This window comes from Phyllobates terribilis, unplaced genomic scaffold (genome assembly GCF_046119375.1).
Source record: "Phyllobates terribilis strain yellow unplaced genomic scaffold, ASM4611937v1 Scaffold_169__1_contigs__length_4117513, whole genome shotgun sequence".
NCBI lineage: Eukaryota > Metazoa > Chordata > Amphibia > Anura > Dendrobatidae > Phyllobates > Phyllobates terribilis.
The window spans coordinates 3619927-3633864 of NW_027362929.1; the positions used below are offsets into that span (position 1 = coordinate 3619927).

The window sequence follows — 13938 nt, forward strand, 5'->3', positions numbered from 1 at the left end:
TTGATAACAAGGGCATTTGCTAAATAGATGGTGTGTGTGCAACAATATACTGAAAGGTCAATTATATTGTGCAGCTTATCTCACCACCTGTAGTTATTTAGGTGAAAGCTCCAAAATGCTTGCCTAATATGTCTGTTTATCCAAAAGGAAGTATAGAGGGAGAGCTAGATAGATAGCATTGCATTACATTACATTACATGGCAATGCAATGCACAGTTGCTGAAGTTGAACCAAAATGAGCTTGTCATCTGGCTTCTGCAACTTTTAACATGAAAAATCCAATGAGGAGAAGAAAAGCAAAGCCAAAGAGTCCATCCCAAAATCCGACAAACAAGCAAAATGAACAAAAAGCATTGAATTCAATTCTTTCTGATTTTAGAAACTGCATTAAAGAAGGGGTGCACCGGTCCTGGAGATACTGCAATACCAGGTCAATGCGTGGAGTGGACAGAGCAAGCTCTTTTTCCATCTCCCTGTTCTAAAAATCCATTTAATATATGGTCCCCAGATAGGGGACGTATCAGATATTAAACTGATAAGAACAGATACTACACTTGATCTTAGCCAAAAGGCCGAGAAGCGATAACCAGAATTGGTTTCCGACTACGGTGCCACCCAAGGATTCTGAAAAGTCCATTTGTGGAGATGGCCACCTGGACTCCCGTTAAGAAGACATGCTGTCAACCTCTAGATCCCTCACATGCCTGCACTTTTCGGCTTGCTGCTGCTGCAATCCACGCGTTTTAGATCTGCATAACTCCACCTCTTTTAGCACAGTACCCTCAACCCCCGGCTGTTCCCACCCGCCTCAACACCGTTGGAAGGGAGGAGAACCAATTAAGGCGGGGGGGGGGGGCGGTGGAACGAGCAGCTGTCTACCCTTAGCAGGAGGGTTGCTGATTAATTACCTCTCCTGCTGCTGCTGCTGCTGGCTGTCCAGCAGCAGACTGAAGGTGGCTGCTGCTGTGCGCAGGTATATAAAGGCTCAGAGCCTATTATGACACGCGCAGCCAGCGTTCCATTGCCACATTCCGTCTACTGCAGGCGGGATACCTGGATGGCTGAATGTCACTGAGAAGCTCACAGAGACCGCCATAAGCAACAGTTTAAAAGAATGCCACAGACTAATCAACCAAACTTTTTGGGTTGGTTTCTCTTTTATAGTCTGCAGGCATTAAATGAAAGAAGTCAGTGTTCCAGCAGAGGGAGACAACGTTTCAGAAAAGGCATTGTAGCAAACCAAAAAAGAAATTTTAAGCGCAGCAGAGTAACCAGCTCACATACCTGTTAGCTCAGGTGAGTTTAAAAGGCTGCTGTTGATAACAAGGGCATTTGCTAAATAGATGGTGTGTGTGCAACAATATACTGAAAGGTCAATTATATTGTGCAGCTTATCTCACCACCTGTAGTTATTTAGGTGAAAGCTCCAAAATGCTTGCCTAATATGTCTGTTTATCCAAAAGGAAGTATAGAGGGAGAGCTAGATAGATAGCATTGCATTACATTACATTACATGGCAATGCAATGCACAGTTGCTGAAGTTGAACCAAAATGAGCTTGTCATCTGGCTTCTGCAACTTTTAACATGAAAAATCCAATGAGGAGAAGAAAAGCAAAGCCAAAGAGTCCATCCCAAAATCCGACAAACAAGCAAAATGAACAAAAAGAATTGAATTCAATTCTTTCTGATTTTAGAAACTGCATTAAAGAAGGGGTGCACCGGTCCTGGAGATACTGCAATACCAGGTCAATGCGTGGAGTGGACAGAGCAAGCTCTTTTTCCATCTCCCTGTTCTAAAAATCCATTTAATATATGGTCCCCAGATAGGGGACGTATCAGATATTAAACTGAAAAGAACAGATTTTTTGATTGAAGCTGCATCCAAGGCACTGAAAAATGTGACCGAAGTCACACCAAAACAGCGCACGAGGCGAGGATTCATGTGGACCCATCCCGGAGGAGAGGGTCCCCAATAAACCATCCCCATCCCTCCGAGCCAGAAGGCCACAGCGAGGGTCAGGGATCTCCGATACTCTCCCTAGCCGAAGCCGGAGAAGAGCCGTTTTCGTGCTCCCAGCTTCCATCTAGGCTGCCACCCTAGTGGAGCTGGAGCCTGTGTTGGTTTCTCAGCCCAAAGCTGACCGGACCTCCGACCGGGTTTATAAAAATTCCCCTTCCTAGCCCGGAGGCCAGGAATAGGGGGGGTTGCTCAGAAAGTATGATTGGCAAAGGTGCGGCGTGCTATGAAGCCAAGTCTTTCTGGGGTTCCCAGTCCCAGTAAGCTTGGACTCCCACCAGGGCGCCTACTCCTGGGGCACATTGCTCCAAAGCCCTCACACTTACCCAGCCTAGTGACTTCGATCCTGGAGGGCCATGTTTTCCATCAGATAATTCTATGAGCCACCTGGCGTACTAACAAGTGCACCAAACCAGTGTGTAATATGCATCAATTTACTAGGGCAGCCCAAGGACAAAACTGCCTTTTCGAAAGATACTACACTTGATCTTAGCCAAAAGGCCGAGAAGCGATAACCAGAATTTTTTTCCGACTACGGTGCCACCCAAGGATTCTGAAAAGTCCATTTGTGGAGATGGCCACCTGGACTCCCGTTAAGAAGACATGCTGTCAACCTCTAGATCCCTCACATGCCTGCACTTTTCGGCTTGCTGCTGCTGCAATCCACGCGTTTTAGATCTGCATAACTCCACCTCTTTTAGCACAGTACCCTCAACCCCCGGCTGTTCCCACCCGCCTCAACACCGTTGGAAGGGAGGAGAACCAATTAAGGCGGGGGGGGGGTGGAACGAGCAGCTGTCTACCCTTAGCAGGAGGGTTGCTGATTAATTACCTCTCCTGCTGCTGCTGCTGCTGGCTGTCCAGCAGCAGACTGAAGGTGGCTGCTGCTGTGCGCAGGTATATAAAGGCTCAGAGCCTATTATGACACGCGCAGCCAGCGTTCCATTGCCACATTCCGTCTACTGCAGGCGGGATACCTGGATGGCTGAATGTCACTGAGAAGCTCACAGAGACCGCCATAAGCAACAGTTTAAAAGAATGCCACAGACTAATCAACCAAACTTTTTGGGTTGGTTTCTCTTTTATAGTCTGCAGGCATTAAATGAAAGAAGTCAGTGTTTCAGCAGAGGGAGACAACGTTTCAGAAAAGGCATTGTAGCAAACCAAAAAAGAAATTTTAAGCGCAGCAGAGTAACCAGCTCACATACCTGTTAGCTCAGGTGAGTTTAAAAGGCTGCTGTTGATAACAAGGGCATTTGCTAAATAGATGGTGTGTGTGCAACAATATACTGAAAGGTCAATTATATTGTGCAGCTTATCTCACCACCTGTAGTTATTTAGGTGAAAGCTCCAAAATGCTTGCCTAATATGTCTGTTTATCCAAAAGGAAGTATAGAGGGAGAGCTAGATAGATAGCATTGCATTACATTACATTACATGGCAATGCAATGCACAGTTGCTGAAGTTGAACCAAAATGAGCTTGTCATCTGGCTTCTGCAACTTTTAACATGAAAAATCCAATGAGGAGAAGAAAAGCAAAGCCAAAGAGTCCATCCCAAAATCCGACAAACAAGCAAAATGAACAAAAAGCATTGAATTCAATTCTTTCTGATTTTAGAAACTGCATTAAAGAAGGGGTGCACCGGTCCTGGAGATACTGCAATACCAGTTCAATGCGTGGAGTGGACAGAGCAAGCTCTTTTTCCATCTCCCTGTTCTAAAAATCCATTTAATATATGGTCCCCAGATAGGGGACGTATCAGATATTAAACTGATAAGAACAGATACTACACTTGATCTTAGCCAAAAGGCCGAGAAGCGATAACCAGAATTGGTTTCCGACTACGGTGCCACCCAAGGATTCTGAAAAGTCCATTTGTGGAGATGGCCACCTGGACTCCCGTTAAGAAGACATGCTGTCAACCTCTAGATCCCTCACATGCCTGCACTTTTCGGCTTGCTGCTGCTGCAATCCACGCATTTTAGATCTGCATAACTCCACCTCTTTTAGCACAGTACCCTCAACCCCCGGCTGTTCCCACCCGCCTCAACACCGTTGGAAGGGAGGAGAACCAATTAAGGCGGGGGGGGGGTGGAACGAGCAGCTGTCTACCCTTAGCAGGAGGGTTGCTGATTAATTACCTCTCCTGCTGCTGCTGCTGCTGGCTGTCCAGCAGCAGACTGAAGGTGGCTGCTGCTGTGCGCAGGTATATAAAGGCTCAGAGCCTATTATGACACGCGCAGCCAGCGTTCCATTGCCACATTCCGTCTACTGCAGGCGGGATACCTGGATGGCTGAATGTCACTGAGAAGCTCACAGAGACCGCCATAAGCAACAGTTTAAAAGAATGCCACAGACTAATCAACCAAACTTTTTGGGTTGGTTTCTCTTTTATAGTCTGCAGGCATTAAATGAAAGAAGTCAGTGTTCCAGCAGAGGGAGACAACGTTTCAGAAAAGGCATTGTAGCAAACCAAAAAAGAAATTTTAAGCGCAGCAGAGTAACCAGCTCACATACCTGTTAGCTCAGGTGAGTTTAAAAGGCTGCTGTTGATAACAAGGGCATTTGCTAAATAGATGGTGTGTGTGCAACAATATACTGAAAGGTCAATTATATTGTGCAGCTTATCTCACCACCTGTAGTTATTTAGGTGAAAGCTCCAAAATGCTTGCCTAATATGTCTGTTTATCCAAAAGGAAGTATAGAGGGAGAGCTAGATAGATAGCATTGCATTACATTACATTACATGGCAATGCAATGCACAGTTGCTGAAGTTGAACCAAAATGAGCTTGTCATCTGGCTTCTGCAACTTTTAACATGAAAAATCCAATGAGGAGAAGAAAAGCAAAGCCAAAGAGTCCATCCCAAAATCCGACAAACAAGCAAAATGAACAAAAAGCATTGAATTCAATTCTTTCTGATTTTAGAAACTGCATTAAAGAAGGGGTGCACCGGTCCTGGAGATACTGCAATACCAGGTCAATGCGTGGAGTGGACAGAGCAAGCTCTTTTTCCATCTCCCTGTTCTAAAAATCCATTTAATATATGGTCCCCAGATAGGGGACGTATCAGATATTAAACTGATAAGAACAGATACTACACTTGATCTTAGCCAAAAGGCCGAGAAGCGATAACCAGAATTGGTTTCCGACTACGGTGCCACCCAAGGATTCTGAAAAGTCCATTTGTGGAGATGGCCACCTGGACTCCCGTTAAGAAGACATGCTGTCAACCTCTAGATCCCTCACATGCCTGCACTTTTCGGCTTGCTGCTGCTGCAATCCACGCGTTTTAGATCTGCATAACTCCACCTCTTTTAGCACAGTACCCTCAACCCCCGGCTGTTCCCACCCGCCTCAACACCGTTGGAAGGGAGGAGAACCAATTAAGGCGGGGGGGGGGTGGAACGAGCAGCTGTCTACCCTTAGCAGGAGGGTTGCTGATTAATTACCTCTCCTGCTGCTGCTGCTGCTGGCTGTCCAGCAGCAGAATGAAGGTGGCTGCTGCTGTGCGCAGGTATATAAAGGCTCAGAGCCTATTATGACACGCGCAGCCAGCGTTCCATTGCCACATTCCGTCTACTGCAGGCGGGATACCTGGATGGCTGAATGTCACTGAGAAGCTCACAGAGACCGCCATAAGCAACAGTTTAAAAGAACGCCACAGACTAATCAACCAAACTTTGTGGGTTGGTTTCTCTTTTATAGTCTGCAGGCATTAAATGAAAGAAGTCAGTGTTCCAGCAGAGGGAGACAACGTTTCAGAAAAGGCATTGTAGCAAACCAAAAAAGAAATTTTAAGCGCAGCAGAGTAACCAGCTCACATACCTGTTAGCTCAGGTGAGTTTAAAAGGCTGCTGTTGATAACAAGGGCATTTGCTAAATAGATGGTGTGTGTGCAACAATATACTGAAAGGTCAATTATATTGTGCAGCTTATCTCACCACCTGTAGTTATTTAGGTGAAAGCTCCAAAATACTTGCCTAATATGTCTGTTTATCCAAAAGGAAGTATAGAGGGAGAGCTAGATAGATAGCATTGCATTACATTACATTACATGGCAATGCAATGCACAGTTGCTGAAGTTGAACCAAAATGAGCTTGTCATCTGGCTTCTGCAACTTTTAACATGAAAAATCCAATGAGGAGAAGAAAAGCAAAGCCAAAGAGTCCATCCCAAAATCCGACAAACAAGCAAAATGAACAAAAAGCATTGAATTCAATTCTTTCTGATTTTAGAAACTGCATTAAAGAAGGGGTGCACCGGTCCTGGAGATACTGCAATACCAGGTCAATGCGTGGAGTGGACAGAGCAAGCTCTTTTTCCATCTCCCTGTTCTAAAAATCCATTTAATATATGGTCCCCAGATAGGGGACGTATCAGATATTAAACTGATAAGAACAGATACTACACTTGATCTTAGCCAAAAGGCCGAGAAGCGATAACCAGAATTGGTTTCCGACTACGGTGCCACCCAAGGATTCTGAAAAGTCCATTTGTGGAGATGGCCACCTGGACTCCCGTTAAGAAGACATGCTGTCAACCTCTAGATCCCTCACATGCCTGCACTTTTCGGCTTGCTGCTGCTGCAATCCACGCGTTTTAGATCTGCATAACTCCACCTCTTTTAGCACAGTACCCTCAACCCCCGGCTGTTCCCACCCGCCTCAACACCGTTGGAAGGGAGGAGAACCAATTAAGGCGGGGGGGGGGGTGGAACGAGCGGCTGTCTACCCTTAGCAGGAGGGTTGCTGATTAATTACCTCTCCTGCTGCTGCTGCTGCTGGCTGTCCAGCAGCAGACTGAAGGTGGCTGCTGCTGTGCGCAGGTATATAAAGGCTCAGAGCCTATTATGACACGCGCAGCCAGCGTTCCATTGCCACATTCCGTCTACTGCAGGCGGGATACCTGGATGGCTGAATGTCACTGAGAAGCTCACAGAGACCGCCATAAGCAACAGTTTAAAAGAATGCCACAGACTAATCAACCAAACTTTTTGGGTTGGTTTCTCTTTTATAGTCTGCAGGCATTAAATGAAAGAAGTCAGTGTTCCAGCAGAGGGAGACAACGTTTCAGAAAAGGCATTGTAGCAAACCAAAAAAGAAATTTTAAGCGCAGCAGAGTAACCAGCTCACATACCTGTTAGCTCAGGTGAGTTTAAAAGGCTGCTGTTGATAACAAGGGCATTTGCTAAATAGATGGTGTGTGTGCAACAATATACTGAAAGGTCAATTATATTGTGCAGCTTATCTCACCACCTGTAGTTATTTAGGTGAAAGCTCCAAAATGCTTGCCTAATATGTCTGTTTATCCAAAAGGAAGTATAGAGGGAGAGCTAGATAGATAGCATTGCATTACATTACATTACATGGCAATGCAATGCACAGTTGCTGAAGTTGAACCAAAATGAGCTTGTCATCTGGCTTCTGCAACTTTTAACATGAAAAATCCAATAAGGAGAAGAAAAGCAAAGCCAAAGAGTCCATCCCAAAATCCGACAAACAAGCAAAATGAACAAAAAGCATTGAATTCAATTCTTTCTGATTTTAGAAACTGCATTAAAGAAGTGGTGCACCGGTCCTGGAGATACTGCAATACCAGGTCAATGCGTGGAGTGGACAGAGCAAGCTCTTTTTCCATCTCCCTGTTCTAAAAATCCATTTAATATATGGTCCCCAGATAGGGGACGTATCAGATATTAAACTGATAAGAACAGATACTACACTTGATCTTAGCCAAAAGGCCGAGAAGCGATAACCAGAATTGGTTTCCGACTACGGTGCCACCCAAGGATTCTGAAAAGTCCATTTGTGGAGATGGCCACCTGGACTCCCGTTAAGAAGACATGCTGTCAACCTCTAGATCCCTCACATGCCTGCACTTTTCGGCTTGCTGCTGCTGCAATCCACGCGTTTTAGATCTGCATAACTCCACCTCTTTTAGCACAGTACCCTCAACCCCCGGCTGTTCCCACCCGCCTCAACACCGTTGGAAGGGAGGAGAACCAATTAAGGCGGGGGGGGGGGGTGGAACGAGCAGCTGTCTACCCTTAGCAGGAGGGTTGCTGATTAATTACCTCTCCTGCTGCTGCTGCTGCTGGCTGTCCAGCAGCAGACTGAAGGTGGCTGCTGCTGTGCGCAGGTATATAAAGGCTCAGAGCCTATTATGACACGCGCAGCCAGCGTTCCATTGCCACATTCCGTCTACTGCAGGCGGGATACCTGGATGGCTGAATGTCACTGAGAAGCTCACAGAGACCGCCATAAGCAACAGTTTAAAAGAATGCCACAGACTAATCAACCAAACTTTTTGGGTTGGTTTCTCTTTTATAGTCTGCAGGCATTAAATGAAAGAAGTCAGTGTTCCAGCAGAGGGAGACAACGTTTCAGAAAAGGCATTGTAGCAAACCAAAAAAGAAATTTTAAGCGCAGCAGAGTAACCAGCTCACATACCTGTTAGCTCAGGTGAGTTTGAAAGGCTGCTGTTGATAACAAGGGCATTTGCTAAATAGATGGTGTGTGTGCAACAATATACTGAAAGGTCAATTATATTGTGCAGCTTATCTCACCACCTGTAGTTATTTAGGTGAAAGCTCCAAAATGCTTGCCTAATATGTCTCTTTATCCAAAAGGAAGTATAGAGGGAGAGCTAGATAGATAGCATTGCATTACATTACATTACATGGCAATGCAATGCACAGTTGCTGAAGTTGAACCAAAATGAGCTTGTCATCTGGCTTCTGCAACTTTTAACATGAAAAATCCAATGAGGAGAAGAAAAGCAAAGCCAAAGAGTCCATCCCAAAATCCGACAAACAAGCAAAATGAACAAAAAGCATTGAATTCAATTCTTTCTGATTTTAGAAACTGCATTAAAGAAGGGGTGCATCGGTCTTGGAGATACTGCAATACCAGGTCAATGCGTGGAGTGGACAGAGCAAGCTCTTTTTCCATCTCCCTGTTCTAAAAATCCATTTAATATATGGTCCCCAGATAGGGAACGTATCAGATATTAAACTGATAAGAACAGATACTACACTTGATCTTAGCCAAAAGGCCGAGAAGCGATAACCAGAATTGGTTTCCGACTACGGTGCCACCCAAGGATTCTGAAAAGTCCATTTGTGGAGATGGCCACCTGGACTCCTGTTAAGAAGACATGCTGTCAACCTCTAGATCCCTCACATGCCTGCACTTTTCGGCTTGCTGCTGCTGCAATCCACGCGTTTTAGATCTGCATAACTCCACCTCTTATAGCACAGTACCCTCAACCCCCGGCTGTTCCCACCCGCCTCAACACCGTTGGAAGGGAGGAGAACCAATTAAGGCGGGGGGGGGGGTGGAACGAGCAGCTGTCTACCCTTAGCAGGAGGGTTGCTGATTAATTACCTCTCCTGCTGCTGCTGCTGCTGGCTGTCCAGCAGCAGACTGAAGGTGGCTGCTGCTGTGCGCAGGTATATAAAGGCTCAGAGCCTATTATGACACGCGCAGCCAGCGTTCCATTGCCACATTCCGTCTACTGCAGGCGGGATACCTGGATGGCTGAATGTCACTGAGAAGCTCACAGAGACCGCCATAAGCAACAGTTTAAAAGAATGCCACAGACTAATCAACCAAACTTTTTGGGTTGGTTTCTCTTTTATAGTCTGCAGGCATTAAATGAAAGAAGTCAGTGTTCCAGCAGAGGGAGACAACGTTTCAGAAAAGGCATTGTAGCAAACCAAAAAATAAATTTTAAGCGCAGCAGAGTAATCAGCTCACATACCTGTTAGCTCAGGTGAGTTTAAAAGGCTGCTGTTGATAACAAGGGCATTTGCTAAATAGATGGTGTGTGTGCAACAATATACTGAAAGGTCAATTATATTGTGCAGCTTATCTCACCACCTGTAGTTATTTAGGTGAAAGCTCCAAAATGCTTGCCTAATATGTCTGTTTATCCAAAAGGAAGTATAGAGGGAGAGCTAGATAGATAGCATTGCATTACATTACATTACATGGCAATGCAATGCACAGTTGCTGAAGTTGAACCAAAATGAGCTTGTCATCTGGCTTCTGCAACTTTTAACATGAAAAATCCAATGAGGAGAAGAAAAGCAAAGCCAAAGAGTCCATCCCAAAATCCGACAAACAAGCAAAATGAACAAAAAGCATTGAATTCAATTCTTTCTGATTTTAGAAACTGCATTAAAGAAGGGGTGCATCGGTCTTGGAGATACTGCAATACCAGGTCAATGCGTGGAGTGGACAGAGCAAGCTCTTTTTCCATCTCCCTGTTCTAAAAATCCATTTAATATATGGTCCCCAGATAGGGAACGTATCAGATATTAAACTGATAAGAACAGATACTACACTTGATCTTAGCCAAAAGGCCGAGAAGCGATAACCAGAATTGGTTTCCGACTACGGTGCCACCCAAGGATTCTGAAAAGTCCATTTGTGGAGATGGCCACCTGGACTCCTGTTAAGAAGACATGCTGTCAACCTCTAGATCCCTCACATGCCTGCACTTTTCGGCTTGCTGCTGCTGCAATCCACGCGTTTTAGATCTGCATAACTCCACCTCTTATAGCACAGTACCCTCAACCCCCGGCTGTTCCCACCCGCCTCAACACCGTTGGAAGGGAGGAGAACCAATTAAGGCGGGGGGGGGGGTGGAACGAGCAGCTGTCTACCCTTAGCAGGAGGGTTGCTGATTAATTACCTCTCCTGCTGCTGCTGCTGCTGGCTGTCCAGCAGCAGACTGAAGGTGGCTGCTGCTGTGCGCAGGTATATAAAGGCTCAGAGCCTATTATGACACGCGCAGCCAGCGTTCCATTGCCACATTCCGTCTACTGCAGGCGGGATACCTGGATGGCTGAATGTCACTGAGAAGCTCACAGAGACCGCCATAAGCAACAGTTTAAAAGAATGCCACAGACTAATCAACCAAACTTTTTGGGTTGGTTTCTCTTTTATAGTCTGCAGGCATTAAATGAAAGAAGTCAGTGTTCCAGCAGAGGGAGACAACGTTTCAGAAAAGGCATTGTAGCAAACCAAAAAATAAATTTTAAGCGCAGCAGAGTAATCAGCTCACATACCTGTTAGCTCAGGTGAGTTTAAAAGGCTGCTGTTGATAACAAGGGCATTTGCTAAATAGATGGTGTGTGTGCAACAATATACTGAAAGGTCAATTATATTGTGCAGCTTATCTCACCACCTGTAGTTATTTAGGTGAAAGCTCCAAAATGCTTGCCTAATATGTCTGTTTATCCAAAAGGAAGTATAGAGGGAGAGCTAGATAGATAGCATTGCATTACATTACATTACATGGCAATGCAATGCACAGTTGCTGAAGTTGAACCAAAATGAGCTTGTCATCTGGCTTCTGCAACTTTTAACATGAAAAATCCAATGAGGAGAAGAAAAGCAAAGCCAAAGAGTCCATCCCAAAATCCGACAAACAAGCAAAATGAACAAAAAGCATTGAATTCAATTCTTTCTGATTTTAGAAACTGCATTAAAGAAGGGGTGCACCGGTCCTGGAGATACTGCAATACCAGGTCAATGCGTGGAGTGGACAGAGCAAGCTCTTTTTCCATCTCCCTGTTCTAAAAATCCATTTAATATATGGTCCCCAGATAGGGGACGTATCAGATATTAAACTGATAAGAACAGATACTACACTTGATCTTAGCCAAAAGGCCGAGAAGCGATAACCAGAATTGGTTTCCGACTACGGTGCCAACCAAGGATTCTGAAAAGTCCATTTGTGGAGATGGCCACCTGGACTCCCGTTAAGAAGACATGCTGTCAACCTCTAGATCCCTCACATGCCTGCACTTTTCGGCTTGCTGCTGCTGCAATCCACGCGTTTTAGATCTGCATAACTCCACCTCTTTTAGCACAGTACCCTCAACCCCCGGCTGTTCCCACCCGCCTCAACACCGTTGGAAGGGAGGAGAACCAATTAAGGCGGGGGGGGGGGTGGAACGAGCAGCTGTCTACCCTTAGCAGGAGGGTTGCTGATTAATTACCTCTCCTGCTGCTGCTGCTGCTGGCTGTCCAGCAGCAGACTGAAGGTGGCTGCTGCTGTGCGCAGGTATATAAAGGCTCAGAGCCTATTATGACACGCGCAGCCAGCGTTCCATTGCCACATTCCGTCTACTGCAGGCGGGATACCTGGATGGCTGAATGTCACTGAGAAGCTCACAGAGACCGCCATAAGCAACAGTTTAAAAGAATGCCACAGACTAATCAACCAAACTTTTTGGGTTGGTTTCTCTTTTATAGTCTGCAGGCATTGAATGAAAGAAGTCAGTGTTCCAGCAGAGGGAGACAACGTTTCAGAAAAGGCATTGTAGCAAACCAAAAAAGAAATTTTAAGCGCAGCAGAGTAACCAGCTCACATACCTGTTAGCTCAGGTGAGTTTAAAAGGCTGCTGTTGATAACAAGGGCATTTGCTAAATAGATGGTGTGTGTGCAACAATATACTGAAAGGTCAATTATATTGTGCAGCTTATCTCACCACCTGTAGTTATTTAGGTGAAAGCTCCAAAATGCTTGCCTAATATGTCTGTTTATCCAAAAGGAAGTATAGAGGGAGAGCTAGATAGATAGCATTGCATTACATTACATTACATGGCAATGCAATGCACAGTTGCTGAAGTTGAACCAAAATGAGCTTGTCATCTGGCTTCTGCAACTTTTAACATGAAAAATCCAATGAGGAGAAGAAAAGCAAAGCCAAAGAGTCCATCCCAAAATCCGACAAACAAGCAAAATGAACAAAAAGCATTGAATTCAATTGTTTCTGATTTCAGAAACTGCATTAAAGAAGGGGTGCACCGGTCCTGGAGATACTGCAATACCAGGTCAATGCGTGGAGTGGACAGAGCAAGCTCTTTTTCCATCTCCCTGTTCTAAAAATCCATTTAATATATGGTCCCCAGATAGGGGACGTATCAGATATTAAACTGATAAGAACAGATTTTTTTTTTTTTATCGAAAGCCCGAATTCGTGTACAAAACCCGAGTGCGCTTAAAAAAGTGACAAGTGCCACAAAAAAAGTGCACTAGGATGCTGGTCTTCTTGAAACCCTCTCCAAAAGGAGAAGGGTCCCCCAAACCATTCCCCGTCCCTCCGAGCCAGAAGGCCACAGCGAGGAACAGGGACAAATAGCCACCTCCAGCCGAAACCAGAGGCGGCCCAATCTTACCCCCAATACCTGCCCGAGTTCTCACCCGAGCAAGGCACTGGGAGCCAAAAGACTGTGCTCCCCTCCCGGAAGAGGGGAGCCAACATCGCTCTCCTCCCGAAAGAGGAGAGCCAGGGGGGTTCAGGGGGGAGCGGAACCTGATGGCCACACACTCCCCCCCTAGACCTGCCAAGAGAGTAACCCGTTAGGGAACCGCATCCCGACAAAATCCTAGTAAGGACGTGGACACACGTGAATAAGTGGACACACAGTGACAAAAAAATTAAATAAATAGTGAAGGTTTCACAGTATAATACTGCCCGGACCTTCGACCGGGAATTGAAAAATTCCCCATCCTAAGGCCACAAGGCCCGGAATAAGGGTGTGTGCAAAGAAAGAAAATTTGAAGTGCTTGTGCAAATGTGCCATAAACTCAAGTGGGGTTCCCAATCCCAGTGAGTTAAGGCACCCCAGGGTCACCACTCCTGGGGCACTTCACACTTCGGGCTTTCGATCTTCCCCGGCCCAATGGCGTCGATCCTGGGGGGCCATGCTTTCCACCAGATGACTATATTAGCCACCTGGCGTACTAACAAGCGCCTAAACCGCAGTGTGCATAATGTATCAATCTACTAGGGTGGCCAACATCCAAAACCGCCTTTTCGAAAGATACTACACTTGATCTTAGCCAAAAGGCCGAGAAGCGATAACCAGAATTGGTTTCCGACTACGGTGCCACCCAA

General features: G+C 45.7%; 10 non-coding genes and 2 pseudogenes across 10 annotated transcripts; all 12 read right to left on the reverse strand.

Annotated features, from left to right (window-relative positions):
• Positions 1–393: 393 nt before the first annotated feature.
• On the reverse strand, positions 394–584 carry LOC141209581 (U2 spliceosomal RNA). The gene has a single exon (XR_012279774.1). It is a non-coding gene; the product is annotated as a U2 spliceosomal RNA (small nuclear RNA).
• A 1125-nt stretch (positions 585–1709) lies between these two features.
• On the reverse strand, positions 1710–1891 carry LOC141210574 (U2 spliceosomal RNA). The gene has a single exon (XR_012280730.1). It is a non-coding gene; the product is annotated as a U2 spliceosomal RNA (small nuclear RNA).
• A 524-nt stretch (positions 1892–2415) lies between these two features.
• LOC141210792 (U2 spliceosomal RNA) lies at positions 2416–2531 on the reverse strand (annotated as a pseudogene).
• Positions 2532–3651: 1120 nt separating this feature from the next.
• On the reverse strand, positions 3652–3842 carry LOC141210275 (U2 spliceosomal RNA). The gene has a single exon (XR_012280448.1). It is a non-coding gene; the product is annotated as a U2 spliceosomal RNA (small nuclear RNA).
• A 1120-nt stretch (positions 3843–4962) lies between these two features.
• On the reverse strand, positions 4963–5153 carry LOC141209582 (U2 spliceosomal RNA). The gene has a single exon (XR_012279775.1). It is a non-coding gene; the product is annotated as a U2 spliceosomal RNA (small nuclear RNA).
• A 1120-nt stretch (positions 5154–6273) lies between these two features.
• LOC141209583 (U2 spliceosomal RNA) lies at positions 6274–6464 on the reverse strand. Its single transcript, XR_012279776.1, has one exon. It is a non-coding gene; the product is annotated as a U2 spliceosomal RNA (small nuclear RNA).
• A 1121-nt stretch (positions 6465–7585) lies between these two features.
• Positions 7586–7776, reverse strand: LOC141209924 (U2 spliceosomal RNA). The gene has a single exon (XR_012280110.1). It is a non-coding gene; the product is annotated as a U2 spliceosomal RNA (small nuclear RNA).
• A 1122-nt stretch (positions 7777–8898) lies between these two features.
• On the reverse strand, positions 8899–9089 carry LOC141210384 (U2 spliceosomal RNA). The gene has a single exon (XR_012280555.1). It is a non-coding gene; the product is annotated as a U2 spliceosomal RNA (small nuclear RNA).
• Positions 9090–10210: 1121 nt separating this feature from the next.
• LOC141210385 (U2 spliceosomal RNA) lies at positions 10211–10401 on the reverse strand. Its single transcript, XR_012280556.1, has one exon. It is a non-coding gene; the product is annotated as a U2 spliceosomal RNA (small nuclear RNA).
• A 1121-nt stretch (positions 10402–11522) lies between these two features.
• LOC141209584 (U2 spliceosomal RNA) lies at positions 11523–11713 on the reverse strand. The gene has a single exon (XR_012279777.1). It is a non-coding gene; the product is annotated as a U2 spliceosomal RNA (small nuclear RNA).
• Positions 11714–12834: 1121 nt separating this feature from the next.
• On the reverse strand, positions 12835–13019 carry LOC141210620 (U2 spliceosomal RNA). The gene has a single exon (XR_012280768.1). It is a non-coding gene; the product is annotated as a U2 spliceosomal RNA (small nuclear RNA).
• Positions 13020–13827: 808 nt separating this feature from the next.
• LOC141210813 (U2 spliceosomal RNA) lies at positions 13828–13903 on the reverse strand (annotated as a pseudogene).
• Positions 13904–13938: the final 35 nt, after the last annotated feature.